Below are 16,545 nucleotides of genomic sequence, written 5' to 3' on the forward strand. Positions count from 1 at the left end.
ATCGTAGAGAAATAGAGTAGCAGTCATAGAGTAATTATAGTACTCGTAGATTTGGAAGGGACATTGGGGACAATCCTGTTCAACCTTTATTTTACAGTTAAGAAAGCTGAGGCACAAGAAGCTTAAATAACTCAAGTTTGGCAGGACTTCAACCAGAACTGCTGTCTCCTGATTTCACATTCCATTCTTCTTCATCCACACGATCACACTTCCTGCTCTCTTAGCTCACATTAGATGTGCAAAGTATACCAATATAGAAACTTTAGCAAGCTGGGTGGATATACTTTTGTGGGTGAAAAGAATAGGAGATTTTGAAGAGAGTTGGTGTCTTTTTTTTCTCCAGTAGGAGACAGAAAAATATATTGTATTTTTGGATGGTGTAATTATGAAACAGGAGGGAAGTAACAACTGACACTGAGAAATACAAGAGATCATGAGAAATTACTACAAGCAACTATATGCCAATAAAATGGAACACCTGGAAGAAATGGACAAATTCCTAGAAAAGCACAACCTTCTGAGACTGAACGAGGAAGAAATAGAAAATATAAACAGACCAACCACAAGCACTGACATTGAGACTATGATTAAAAATCTTCCTACAAACAAAAGCCCAGGACCAGATGGCTTCACAGGTGAATTCTATCAAACATTCAGAGAAGAACTAACATCTATCCTTCTCAAACTCTTCCAAAATAGAGCAGAGGGAGGAACACTCCCAAACTCATTCTACAAGGCCACCAACACCCTGATAACAAAAACAAAGATGTCACAAGAAAGAAAACTACAGGCCAATATCACAGATGAACATAGATGCAAAAATCCTCAACAAACAGAATCCAACAGCACATTAAACAGCACATTAAACAGCACATTAAAAGGATCATACACCATGATCAAGTGGGGTTTATTCCAGGAATGCAAGAATTCTTCAATATATGCAAATCAATCAATGTGATAAACCATAGTAACAAGCTGAAGGAGAAAAACCATATGATCATCTCAACAGATGCAGAAAAAGCTTTCGGCAAAATTCAACACCATTTATGATAAAAACCCTACAGAAAGTAGGCATAGAGGGAACTTTCCTCAACATAATAAAGGCCATATATGACAAACCCACAGCCAACATCGTTCTCAATGGTGAAGAACTGAAACCATTTCCACTAAGATCAGGAACAAGACAAGGCTGCCCACTCTCACCACTCTTATTCAACATAGTTTGGGAAGTTTTAGCCATGGCAATCAGAGAAGAAAAAGAAATAAAAGGAATCCAAATAGGAAAAGAAGAAGTAAAGCTGTCACTGTTTGAAGATGACATGATACTATATGCAGAGAATCCTAAAGTCACTACCAGAAAACTACTAGAGCTAATCAATGAATTTGGTAAAGTAGCAGGGTACAAAATTAATGCACAGAAATCTCTTGCATTCCTATACACTCATGATGAAAAATCTGAAAGTGAAATTAAGGAAACAGTCTCATTTACCATTGCAACAAAAGGAATAAAATACCTAGGAATAAACCTACCTAAGGGGACAAAAGACTTGTATGCAGAAAACTATAAGACACTGATGAAAGAAATTAAAGATGATATCAACAGATGGAGAGATATACCATGTTCTTGGATTGGAAGAATCAACATTGTGAAAATGACTATACTGCCCAAAGCAATTTACAGATTCAATGCAATCCCTATCAAACTACCACTGGCATTTTTCACAGAAGTAGAACAAAAAATTTCACAATTTGTATGGAAACACAAAAGAACCCGAATAGCCAAAGCAACCTTGAGAAAGAAAAATGGAGCTGGAGGAATCAGGCTCCCTGACTTCAGACTATACTACAAAGCTACAGTAATCAAGAGAGCATGGTACTGGAACAAAAACAGAAATATAGACCAATAGAACAGGATAGAAAGCCCAGATATAAACCCACGCACACATGGTCACCTTATATTTGATAAAGGAGGCAAGAATATACAATGGAGAAAAGACAGCCTCTTCAATAAGTGGTGCTGGGAAAACTGGACAACTACATGTAAAATAATGAAATTAGAACACTCCCTAACACCATACAGAAAAATAAACTCAAAATGGATTTAAGACCTAAATGTAAGGCAAGACACTATCAAACTCTTAGAGGAAACCGTAGCCAGAACACTCTATGACATAAACCACAGCAAGATCCTTTTTGACCCACCTCCTATAGAAAGGGAAATAAAAACAAAAATAAACAAATGGGACCTAATGAAATTTAAAAGCTTTTGCACAGTGAAGGAAAACATAAACAAGATGAAAAGACAACCCTCAGAATGGGAGAAAATATTTGCGAATGAAGCAACTGACAAAGGATTAATCTCCAAAATATACAAACAGCTCATGCAGCTCAATATCAAAAAAACAAACAACCCAATCCAAAAATGGGCAGAAGACCTAAATAGACATTTCTCCAAAGAAATTGCCAACAAACACATGAAAGGATGCTCAACATCACTAATCATTAGAGAAATGCAAATCAAAACTACAATGAGGTTTCACCTCATACAGGTCAGAATGTCCATCCTCAAAAAATCTACAAACAATAAATGCTGGAGAGGGTGTGGAGAAAAGGGAATCCTCTTGCACTGTTTTTGGGAATGTAAATTGATACAGCCACTATGGAGAACAGTATGGAAGTTCCTTAGAAAACTAAAAATAGAACTACCATACAACCCAGCAATCCTACTGGGCATATACCCCGAGAAAACCATAATTCAAAAAGAGTCATGTACCAAAATGTTCATTGCAACTTTATTTACAATAGCCAGGGCATTGAAGCAACCTAAGTGTCCATGAACAGATGAATGGATAAAGAAGATGTGGCACATATATACAATGGAATATTACTCAGCCATAAAAAGAAACGAAATTGGGTCATTTGGAGTGAGGTGGTTGGACCTAGAGTCTGTCATACAGATTGAAGTAACTCAGAAAGAGAAAAGGAAGTACCATATGCTAACACATATATATGGAATCAAAAAAAAAAAAAAGGTTCTGAAGAACCTAAGGGCCAGACAGGAATAGAGATGCAGACATAGAGAATGGACTTGAGAACACAAGGAGGGGAAAAGGTAAGCTGGGACGAAGTGAGAGAGTGGCATGGTCATATATACACTACCAAATGTAAAACAGATAGCTAGTGGGAAGCAGCCACATAGCACAGGGAGATAAGCTTGGTGCTTTGTGACCTAGAAGGGTGGGAGGGAGACACAAGAGGGAGGAGATATGGGGATATATGTATATGTATAGCTGATTCACTTTGTTATAAAGCAGAAACTAACACACCATTGTAAAGCAATTATACTCCAAAAAAGATGTTAAAAAGAAAAAAAAATCTTTAAACATATAAAAAAAAAGACCGTGGTTTCAACTCCCAATCTGGGTTTAGGCTGTGTTTGAGTCCAAGCACCTAAGGGTTAGATGAAAAGGCAAAGTGAAAGCACTGTGAGAAGAATGGGACAAGAAGAGTGAGGAGTACAGGTAACATTGATCTGCTGTGGTGGGTCTCCAACCATTCAGTCAAAACTATGAATTGAGCTACACTCTGTTGGGGCTAATAAAAGGGTGATGTGATACTCCTTGGCCAGCCTCACATTTTATAATATCCCTGGGAGATGTATAAACGTATGTGAAGTGTACTGGAACTGGATAAGTTTGTCTGTCTTGTTCACCATTTCATCTCTAGGACATAGAGCAGTAACTGGTATATAGTAGATATTCAATAAATATTTATCTAATAAACTACTCCATATATGATTAAGAACCCAGACAAGTCGAACAGAAAATAAAGTCTCCAGGAGTTTGGAGAGGGAACAATCACTGTTGGCTGCAATCATTTGGGAAAACATCACAGAAAATGAGAGCTTGATGTCATCAAGAAGAAAGAGATGGGGACTTCTCTGGTGGTTTGGGGTTAAGGATCCACCTGCCAATGCAGGGGACACGGGTTTGAGCCCTGGTCCGGGAAGATCCCATATGATGTGGAGCAACTAAGCCCGTGCACCACAACTACTGAAGCCTGTGCACCCTAGAGCCTGTGCTCCACAACAAGAGAAGCCACCGCAATGAGAAGCTCGCACAATGCAACGAAGAGTAGCCCTCGCTCGCCGGAACTAGAGAAAGCCCACGCACAGCAACAAAGACCCAGTGCAACCAAAAATAAAATAAAAATAAACAAGTTTATTAAAAAAAAGAAGAAGAATGAGACTGCTGAGAACATATAGGAAACGGGAGAAGGTATCCAAGTGAGGGGATGAGGGTGGGGAGGGGAGGGAGCAGGGACAAAGGCAAGGAGGTGGGCATTAATAAGGCTGTTCTGAGGACAAGAAGACAAGCTTAGCTTTATTCATGTTTACTTGGAATAATAAGAACTGTGTTATTTATATGATCAAGTGAGATTTTTGCTAGGCCTTGATGCCTAGGCTTCCCCTGGAGCTAGAAAGAGCTGTTGAAGTTTAGGAAGTTGGAAATGACGGTAATGCCCTAGAGTTACACTGGAGCTGGTGGTCTGGGGTCACAGCACTTACAGGAGGTAGGAGGGTAAAGGAGACCCAAGACATGCAGGAGGAGGAAGGCTCCTCATCCCCTGGCCTGTCTGGCCAGTCCTGGGGGCTTGTGCTTCACACCTCTTGTTCTCTCTGATTCCTTCTCAGCATTTAGTCAGGTGCTCAAAAGCTTGTGTGGATAACAAATTCTTTAGAAATGGAGGGGATCTCTAATGAACAGTGTAGATTGGATAGAAAATGATTTTGAAATAAAGTCATAAGGTTTTAAAGAAAAGTTAGTTGAAATCTTTTCAAAGAAAATGAAGAACTGGGGTATTTTCGAGTATCTGCTTACATGTTCCTTAAATGCAACACATTCCTGATGCTAAGGTATTTCTTACAAGGGTGACCTGAGAAAAGGTGGGAAAACAGTTTCCTGATGCTATTCGTACATCCCCTGGGTCCTCACATCTTTGAGGGCCATGTAAGGATCCTGTGTGTGGATCACTGGGAACAATTGAAAGTCTCAGGTAGAGAGTATGAAGGTTGGTCCCTGTGGTTCATTTTCCTTACAATTTCCCAGCCAATGCTACATAAAGACCAGAAGAAGGAATGTAAATGTTTGTACTTAAAAACTCCAGACCGCTTTAGGGGCAAAATTTACCATGAACTGAATAACAACTGATGTATCAGCTCATTTAGCTCTTGCCTCCTTAGCTTTGAAACATCAAGTATGACATAAATCAAGATGTACATTAACAAAAATGGTATAAAACATCTGTGGATTCTAAATAAGGGAAAAATCACATTAGTCACCATATAAACAATGTGTGTGTGATAATTTCCATAAAAGCAGAAGGTATCCAGGAACTCAAACAGACAGAAGAGCTGAAATAAACCTTTTATCCCAATGCAAATAATGTAAAAAAGGAACCATCTATTGTCTCTCCCTGCCCCCCACCACCCAGCATGTAAGGAGTATTCAAACAAATAGAATGACTCAATTTCTTTAAATTAAGACAAATAGATTCTTCTTGAAAGAAAGGGAAAAGTAATTTCTTGTTGAAGCACGTAATTGCTGGCAAATGATCCTCTGGGTATTAAGAAGTCACACACTGCCCATTAGAGTTTGCTGGGACAGTTTGCTGCTTAATTCCAGACAGAAATTCTGCCTTTAAAATTATTGACTATGGTCAGTTTTGAAGAAAGGTGAGCCCTGAATACCCCATAACAAAAATACATGTGCATTCTTATTTTGTTCTTATGGTCATTGTAAATACCCTTTGGCATCAAATAATTTATGCGCCAAATTACATAATGTTCTCAACATTTCTACTGGCAGCAAAAGGAACCAAAGATGGTTGATTGTGTGCATCAAGAGGCATTAAGAGAAATTCCCAAGTTATCATGCTCTTTCCTTTTCCCTTAGTAATGACACATTAATCAAGTAGCCTTAGAAATCACAGATGTGGAGAGTTGTGGGGATAAGAGGCAGGTCTTTTTCTTCCTTTGTCCTTAAAATCGTAAAACTTCTTATTTCAACAGCCATTGTACCTGAAGTTAGCAGTTTGTTTCATTTGTGCTGTATAACAAAGAGAATGATATTTTCATTATTTGCGGTATATCAGTCTGTTCCTTTCCTTGTCCCCATTAACAATAAAAACCCATGCAGTTTTCAGCCATTATCATTTTTCTCCTGATAAACCATCTGTGACATGGAGACCTTGAAGCTGGGAGTTCTGACCACAATGTTCAATAGACTGTGCATGCAGCTTTTTCAGAGGTAACTGCTGTAAAAAATCAGCGCCACTGTTATTCCCCTCTGTTACGATTTTTCTCTCACTCCTTTTTATATATGGAATGTAATGTGAGTCCACATGAATTCCGTCAATGACATTTTGCCTGTTGATAGAAACTACATCTAAGACTCTTACTGGACGCTAGAGTCGTCCTTTCCCTTAATTCCAGCTGCTTTTGCTGCTCTATTTAATTGAGGAGCTAGAAGGAAAATGTTCTCACCACAGAGCTGCTTTGTCCATCCTTTATGGAGTCTTTCCTTACAAGGTTCAGGAGCCGTCTGCCTTTTGGATAGATTAGGTCCACATGAACTGATGTTACCACAAATAAAATGAAAAGGAATTAGATGAAAAATCTTGTCCCCACCAACTGGTTTCATAAATAAATAAACATGTGGCTCTCCAGAGCCTCCTGATTTTTACTTCAAGTCTTTGTGAAGCTGAAGTGATATTAAATGGTAATATGGAGATACTGTCAAACATCAGTTATAAAATAGATCTAAAAATAAATGTTAATGGATTGCTTTTTGTGTTTGTGTAAGTATTATTCATGGTTCTCCAAAGAAACAGAACCAATAGGATATATGCCTATAAAGATATTTATTTTAAGGAATTGGTACATGTGATTGTTGCGGCTTGGTGAGTCCCAAATCTGGTGGGGAGGCTGGCAGCCTAGAGACTCAGGAAAGAGTTGAGTCCAAAGGCTCTGCTGGCAAAATTCCTTCTTTCTAGGGAGAGGTCAGTCTTTGTTCTATTAAAGCCTTCAACTGCTTGGATGAGGCCCACTCCAATAATGGGGACTAATCTATTTGACCCAAAGGCCACCATTGTAAATGTTCATCTCATGCAGAAACACCTTCACAGAAACATCTGAATAATGTTTGACCAAATATCTGGGTACTGTGGCACAGCCAAGTTGACACATATAATTAACCATCATAATGCACATATTAATGTTATATAAGCAACAATCATAATAAGATATCACTTGGGAAGTTTACAAAAGCTCAGAAAGTTTCTAGGCAAGACAATTATTTTATTTCCCATAAACATACCAAGGACAAGGGTTTACATTTTAGTTTTGATTATAGACTGTTACTAGACGTGTATGATCAGGAAGTTTGCACAGTTAGAAAGTTCTCTGTTGACTTCTCCTAGGTTGTAGTACCTGGTATTCTATTGTACTTTGTGGGGGAGTCTTCCTGTATCAGTGGACATTTGTAAGGCCCATTATATAGTCACTCAAATAGTAATTTTAATCTCTGTCTTCAATTAAGAAATTAGGCTGTTGCAAAGATAGATCTTATTTTAATTTAATTTTATTTTTTTTTTGCGGTACGGGGGCCTCTCACTGTTGTGGCCTCTCCCGTTGCAGAGCACAGGCTCTGGACGTGCAGGCTCAGCGGCCATGGCTCACGGGCCTAGCCGCTCCGTGGCATGTGGGATCTTCCCGGACCGGGGCACGAACCTGCATCCCCTGCACCGGCAGGCAGACTCTAAACCACTGCGCCACCAGGGAAGCCCTATTTTAATTTTTTTGAATTACAAAATATCAACACTGTTGTGTGTGTGTGTGTGTGTGTGTGTGTGAATTTTTATTTTTTACCAAGTTGTTTCACAGAGTGTCTATAATTGGAATAAACTTTGTCTTCAGCTCATAATGCTTTGAGGGTGAATGACATTTTATTTGAATGTTGAATTTTAGTTGAATTTTATTTTTCCTTTGGGAGTACCTGAGCCAGTGATGGACCTGGGTCCAGATGCGGGTCCCTCACCTGTTACTTCCTGGGCCCCTCCTTTGTTCTTTCTTTACTGAGCTGTGAGACCCTCTTCCTTTTCTACTTTACCCCAAGAAGGATGACACAAACATGAAAAGAAACAATGAAGCTGGAGAAGGAAAGTTGTATTTGGGGGGAAGAAAATGTTTTTTCACATGTAAGTTGATAATGGAAGCCCAGTGTTCTACTGTTCTTAGAGAGTGTACAGTCATGAACTCATTTGAGGGGTACAGTTAATATTAATAGTATGAAACTTAAAGTTAACTTAATTGTTTCTCTTAAGTGGGTTCATATGAAGCCTACTACTGTTTTATATCCCATGATACTTTTATATTTTTTAGTAATAATAAGAACAGGTCAGATTATACTGTAGAAAGTTGAGATTTAGGGTGTATCTTCTTGGTAGTAACTGTTCCTTTGAAGTAAATTATCTCTATAGGCAGTTTAGCTTCCTGGGAAAAATAATTTCCCACAAATGAGATAAGAAGAAAAGTTTGCTCCTTGTCTTATTCTACCTGGGACCAAGTTTCATAATAACTGTGCTAATAACCAGATAAAAGCACTACAGATATAGTTGTTAATATCATGCGGGGAGGATTAATAACTTTTGGAAACATTTCTCATCTACTCTGATCTGATTGTCCTTATAGATGGGAGATATCAGCATCTGAGTTAAACATGAGAAGTAAAATTGAGCAAAACTAGAGACAAATGGATTAATACATCTTTTGAACAATAATATTTAGAGATAGTTCTAATTTAAAGTTTCCAGTGAATTTTAAACCCCCTTTGCTAGTTGTCATGGCCCAGAAAGTTGACTATACTTAAAAGTTATTTTATTCTTAGTTTTGTCCCTATTTAATGGTTAGGCATATCTTTGAATCACAGACATTTTTCGCTTGCAAAATGGATGATACGAGTCAGATATATGTTTTAGGGAAGTGGCAAGTACTACTTATCAATTGTGTGGTTTTGGAAAACATGATGATACAGATGTTAAATTCAGGATATTTAACTTCTTCACAGAATATGAGTATTACTAAATTAGTTATTGGATATTTTCAAATGTTCATTTTACTAAGTTGATAAAAGGCCTAGAGAATAGTTCAAATGATGACCTATCTCAAATATTCTGGCGAAATATATTATGAAGGATAATCATAGGTCATGGAGAGCTTCTATTCATCCAGCAAATATTTATGGAGTGCTTCCTGTGCACTTTATGTATTGTGCTAGGTACTGGGCATATTGTTTTATACACAGAAGCAAGGTCCCTGCTCTCATGGGACTTCAAGTCCAGTAGGGAAGATGCACAATAAACAAGGCCCACAATCACACACATATGTATACTTTGTAATGAGTTGTATGAAACAAAAGAATGAAGTGCTGAGAGAGACAAAAACTTTAGGGTAGCTGTGGGGTTTACTTTAGATTGGCAGATCAGGAAAGGTCTTTCTGATTTGAAGTTTATGCTGCAGTGTGAAGGTTGAGGAGACTGCCATGCAAAGGATGAAAGAAATCATTCCAGGAAGAAAGATGAGTGTGTGTGAAAGCCCTCAGCAGAAACGACCTTGGGCAATTCCTGAAACTGAAAGAAGGCTGATGAGATTGGAGCATAGAGAGCTAGAGGGAGAGAGTGGAATGAGTTTGGGCTTTCAGTGTTCAGATCATCATGACTGTGGCAGGCATTAGGGTTTTACTCTAAATGCAAGTGTAAACCACTAACAGGTTTTATACAAAGATAAGTATGATATGATCAAACAAATTTAAAAACTCATGATATTTATTTCATGGTTTTAAAAGTACAAGATTTTGAATTTTTTCACATGTAATATTCCATATTCTGGGTGTTTGCTTGTTTTTTGCTTTAGAGTCATTTTTGGTAGAGAAATAGCAGTCATCTATAACAATTACTTAGGAGAAGAGAAAAATTCTCCAGCTTGACATTGGGAAAGTCGTTTAGCCACACTTTTCAATGCCAGAACTCTGAATGTTAAAAATAAAATTTGGTAAAGTAATTTTAAGGCAGTGATCCAAGAATATTTGCCTTGAAGTGTATTTATATTTTGTCGTATTACTGACTACATTCAATAATCAGTAATATGTTCTTTCTAAAGCTGTATTACATTCTTTGTAGAGCTCTAGTAAGGGGTGTTATTCTTCAAAGGTAGTCCAGAAATATACACAATGGTTTCAAGTACCATATTAGCAAAGCCAAGCCATTGTTTACTGTTCTCTGTATGACCCCACAGTGATCTAAATCCTTTAGAGTCTCCTGGGTAAGGTAGGAGAACGAGAGAAAATACTGAGGTTTTCATAATTAAAAAATGCTTCCCAGGAAATGGAAGGAAACAGTTGTTTCATTTTGTACCAAGCAGAAACCCAGGGCAAATGCAATAACAAGAACATACTACTTCCCCATAAAAGATGATGAGGTATTTCATAATGATTTTGAGTGGGTATATGTTCTTTAACTTGTTGAAAATGAAAGAATGGAGTTTGTTGCTTCAGGCAAACAAATAAAAATATAAACGTGACCCTTTAAAAAAAGTGAGGCGTGCTATACTAATAAAATAATTATAAAATGTGATAAAGGGTTAGATATGGACCTCATATGTTTTCTCCAAAGGTATAACATATTATGAGTTCAGAAATTTACAGTTCATATAACCTGCTTTACCCCATATTACAGGTGAATGAATTCAGAATTCTTTGCTGCTTGCCTGGAAGGTATTCCTTCTTGCTATGGAGGCTGTGCCCTTGTGTCCAGATTCTGTCCCTGACAACCTGCGCCCACTTCTCTGGTCCTCAGTTTTCTCCTAGGTAAAAATGAAGACGAGGTTGCCAGGGAGGTACCTAATATGGCTCACATTGGGACTTTGCTGCGGTCTGAGCACTGGCCCTGAGCAGGCTGTGTGGGTGGGTGGCCCCGCGGTCCAGTGGCTGGTGAACCCTGTGCCCTCGCCTGAAGACTTGCAGTGGAAAGTTAAGTCTGCTTCTGAGTGATTTTCTTTCACTTGTTAGAAAGTTCCAGGAAGAAATTACACATGCTGTGGTCATGATTGACTACAGTGAACAGTAAGGAGACTGAAAGACCATAAGGTGGTTTCCATTAAGGGGGAATTTTACTTCAGGGGCCCATTATAGTTAAGTTTCTTGGTTAACAGTCCTGTAGTTTATTAGTCTCTGACCTTGTGCTTCTGATTTGAAGCTATGTAACCTGCTCCTGATTCTGTGTCCTCTTGTTTTGCCGGCTTTTGAAGAGGAAAAAGGTTAAAACACTTAGGATGATACTAATTTTACAATAAAATGTGGAGTTGAAGTTGGTGTGAGTGATTTGGCCACTTCAATCTGTGCCTAGAATAGGACTCATTTTCTAAAATGTACTTCTTTTGTTAAAGCTCACCTACTGATACTCTCATCATTTTGCCACATACTCCAAAATCTCTGGATGGAAATACTTAAATGTATCTTCAGTGAGGTAATTTCATATATTTTCTGAATTAATTCTTAAGAAATTCCATGAGCTAGGTAATATCCCATTTTTAGAGATACAATCAAGGATCAGAGAAGTTAAATGATGTATCCAAAGTCATAACTGCTGAGACAGAAATTGTCCTACGGGTAAAGGAGACTAGCAATCACAGACCTATTGGTTTTCCCTTGCTTCACCAGCATGTTAAATTTATCATTTCTTCAATACTAAATATAAGGATAACGAGGGCACAACACAATCGACGAGTAGCATAAATTTTTATTTTTAAGGTATTAAAAAAATCTCCATCATGCATTCATGGCAACAATTAAGCTCGTGGTAAGGCCAAAGGGTGAGAATGTTTAAATGAGTCTTTTTCTGCCATCCATTATCAACTTGGAAAATCACTACTAATAGGGACGCACAAGAGCAAAGACTAAGTTTGTTACACGTGATCAGAAAATGAAACACATCTACCATGTTAGTGTTGCTTTCAATTTATGGTGACATTTACTGAAAATATTCTGCAGTATTTGGCAAAGTTAAAAGAGAGATTATTCCCCAATTAACCAGAGGATCAAAGAGGGAAGATTAGGGAGGGAAATGTTTTCTATTTTTTTTTTTTAAAGAAGCAAAATGTTTGGAAAGGTCAGGCTTTGAGTGAGGTAACCTCCACCACTTTTAGTATTCAGGTTGACTAATGAGCACTTCACTCATCATTCTAATGGATACATTTATGCTGAGACAATAATAAAGTGCTTTTCAATAACTGGTGCCAATAGCAACTCTATAGACAGAAGCTAAATAATTTCTCTATTATCTGCTTAACTGCCAAAACATCTTAGAGCCAAATATAAACTATGATTTTATAGTATAATATTTTTATTAAATCCTTTGGATTCATTTATTTAATCAATATTCAACAAATATTTATTGAGCTTCTACTCTGTGCCAAGCCCTGTTCTAGACTCTGTAGAAACAGTGGTGTACAAAGTTTTGACATTCACAGCTTAAAATCTGCTCTACCTGGACAACAACATTTACTTCTAAGCGTCCAAAATACTGGCTTTCACATTCTCTATATCATCTACATTTCTATTAAGAGCCACGTCAAACAGAGATGCCTTCTTTCAGTTAAAGACCTCGTGTTTCTTTAACATAAAGACTTGATGCTTCTTTAACAATCAAAACATATCTAAAGTCTGCCTTTCCTGGCAAACTAATGTCTGCAGAACACTTTTCAAATAGGAAGTGAAATCCTGCAACTTATTTTGATGAAGTCCATATTGTGTTGAGAGAAATGCTAATTTTCAGGTAGTCCTGTGGTGATTTCCTTAAATGGTAAGTAAATATTGAAGAAACAGCCCTTTTTTAATGACAGAGAAGTTTTTAAACTGTGACAGGTAGCCAAAAAGATGCTGCCTGGGATTCATATGGGAAGTAGCCTAGAGGAAATAAAGTCACTTCAAAAGAATTTCTAAAATAAAAGATAATCAGATGAAAAACAGGGAATATCAGACAACAAGGCCAGCTTTCTCCTCAAAGAAATTGAAGTCACAGGTGAATCCTTCAGTGAATAATATAGAACTAGGGATTCAGTCTGTTCTGTTCACTTAGATCTCTGTGAGTATGAAACACTTGAGAACCCCTGGCTTTAATTGCTGGATGCCAAGTAGTGAAAAAAGATCCACTGTGTTTTCTTAGGGTCTTAATTTATGCATTGGTTGGCTTGCTCAGGCTCCATGAGTCTGGGAGAGCAGAGTGGTCTTCTGGAAGAAGATCAGCTGTTTCTAGCAAATGTTGTACATAGTTTTTTGTTAAGAATTCTTCTCCCCTCACCTTTGGCAGTGAAAAATGTCTTTTGTGGAAACAAGTATATATATTTCTAGAAGAGAAATAGAAGCTGATATGTAAGTTTACCTCCTGTATACATACATTGTAGACACTTAGATTTACCTGAAACTAGCAAGTTAATTATATTAAGTCAAATCAGTTAATTGGCAAAAAATGAAAACAATTTCTTTTGTATTTTGTAGACCCAATTATTTTACTGATTACATCTTTTTAAAATTTACTTTGAGACTTCTGATTAGGTATTTATTACATTGAAAAAACTGTAGGTAAAATTTCTTTGTAGAATTTAGTTTTTGTACAATAAGTCCCCTACATATGAACAAGTTCTGTTCTGAGAGCACATTTGTAAGTCCAATTTGTTCGTAAGTCCAACAAAGTTAGGCTAGGTACCCAACTAACACAATTGGCCATATATTGATAGTACTTGTACTGTAATAGGTTTACAATACTTTTCACACAAATAATACATTAAAAAAAACACAAAAAATAAAGAAAACATTTTTAATCTCACGGTACAGTACCTTGAAAAGTACAATAATAAGTAAAACAGCTGGCATCCAGGTGCTGGCATCGAGTGAACAGGCAAGAAGTGTTACCGACTGGAGGAGGGAGAGGGGGTGGGGGATGGTAGAGCTGACGGATTGTCAGCAATAGGAGACGGAAGGCAAACTGCAATTTCACTCATGCCTGATGTTGATGGCATAGGTTCTGGTTCCTTGCTGGATTCTATTCTATCTACTCTCTTGAGAAAATGACCCAGTGATGTCTGGGTAGTAGCTCTTTTTTTTCTCGTCATAGATGACACAGTAGCACTGTATTGCATTCTGAATGGCTGCTGCAGGCTTCATGTACCAGTCTACATTCTGGTCCTGTGCCTCAAAAACGAACAGTGCCTCTTCACATAAAGAAAATCCCCTCGCCATTTCCTGCATCGTGAATCTCTTGGGTTCTTCAGTTACTTCTTCTTCCTCTTGTCACTCCACTCTCTCAATTATTTTCACATTTGTTTCCGTTTCCATCATTATCACTTGGAGCTTCTTAGCAGTACCAGCTACATCACTGCTTCTTTTACGCTTGCTTCCAGACATCCTGGGCTTGAAATAAAGATACTGTACTACTGTACGCTATACAGTACTGTACAGTAAAGTACACAAAAGCACAACCACTTGTAGAGGATGCACACACGTGACAGTGTATGCCAGGCACGTGAACTATATTATGTGATTGGAGACACGAACACACGTTTGCATCTTTGAAAGTTCGCAACTTGAAGGTTCGTATGTAGGGGATTTACTGTAATTGAATTTTACATGCCTAAGTTTGTTTTTTAATTGGAAGATCGGGGAACATATTCCATTTGTCATAGTTTTTCCTTCATTTTGGGTTCTCTCTTTTTCTTTTCTTTTTTCTCCAATGGGCAGTACTGTATACATTTCATGCTTTTGTACATGGGCCACCATGTTTGGCAAAACATTAGTTCTATTTCATTTCCTCATTAAAGGAGCCAGCTAAATACTCTAACAAAGTTGCAAATCTTTCACAGAATGCACAATGCCAAGACAGCTGGCCTCCTCTACATTTCCTCTCAGACAGCACCTTTCTTCCCATAATTCACATGCAGGAGTCTTTCTCTGGGGTTTTGAAATTTAATGACTAGTGAAGTCATGATGGGAAGACTATATATATTTAGAAGGCAGCTGAAGTGGCAAACTGATATTTTTCAAAGAACTGATTGAGAGGATACTGACATGTTTGGAGATTGGGTTTGGAATCAGGAATTTTTTAAACGATCCTCAAAGTCTTTGGAGGTGGTTGCTATTTTAATGGATAAATAATTCTACTCGTTTAAAAAACAGACTTGCTATTTCTTTAAAAAATGTTTCTACTCTTTCCTCCCCAATTAAAATCTCCCTTTTTGTAGATATGGCTTTCATTTGAAGCAATATGGAATTCTCCTTTTCCCCCCCATTCTAACTAAACAAACTCTGTAAGAATTAGCTTTGAGTTATTCCATCTGTGGACTTTTAATTTTGTCATAAAAACACAGAAGCCTGGCAGGGAACTCTTTCCAACTGGCTACGTGTATCATCTTGTCTGAAAGCTGGTTAAGTAAGTATGGCATTTAAGATGAAATAAAAAACTTCATTTATGGAACTAGTTCACTCGAAGTGTTTGCCCACTTCTTTGACCATCTGTTTATGTTGACAACCACTGCCCCACATTGTGCCAAAGTGCCCTTGGCTATTAAAAACAGTGTTTTGTGTGTGAGCGGTGTGTGTGTCCTCACACATGTATGTGTTTCTGGGGTGCCATTTTCTTGAGAAATGTCTTGTTAAAGGTTTCATATGATCCATGTGGAGATATTTCAGGTCATTTGCTGTTCAGGAAACATTGAACTGAAAATGCTACAAGCCCACACATTTTTAAAGACACTCTCTTCCCTCCCCCTCCCCCTTGAAATTTCTTTTAAAAGACTATGAATATACTATCAAAATACCTGTTGAGTTTGGCCAGCATGGTAGTGATATTGTGTGTTGAAGGTGAATCCAAATAGGAATCTAAATATTTCTGAGGACAGAAATACTTTAGAATGACTCCGGAGTTCTAAGCTGTTGGCAAGATGCTTTCTGTTAACAGAAATATTGATATTTAATTCAGCAGATGACAGGGTAACCCTTCTTTTACATTTAACAGTGTAAATAAAGTCTTTGGGGGCAAGATGGCCTCCTTGTAGATGAAGAACTGTGGACACCAGGATTGCCAATCTGGCATCATCATTGTTTTTCATACTTTGAACAACTACTTATTAAAGATTTTAAACAACTACTTATTAAAAACCAATCATCAGTGCACAACACTATTTTAAGCACTGAACCAGAGAAATAAAGAGGTACATTCTCATTTGTACCAAAATTGTAATTCTAGTGGGGAGGAGGAAATACAAATGATAAGAAAGATAAGATGACTAAGTGACAGATTTCGTCAAGTGCAGATAAAATTTTTATAGGAGTTCCAAGGATGGAGAGGTCTTGGTGGGCTGCTGAGTGCCAGTGACAAGTCAGCTTCTATTATGTAAGGCTGTACCTTCTCTTTCCTCAAAGCCCCTAAATTATCTGG

Source organism: Mesoplodon bidens (assembly GCF_964165515.1).
Source record: "Mesoplodon bidens genome assembly, chromosome: 1".
NCBI classification, from domain to species: Eukaryota; Metazoa; Chordata; class Mammalia; order Artiodactyla; family Ziphiidae; genus Mesoplodon; species Mesoplodon bidens.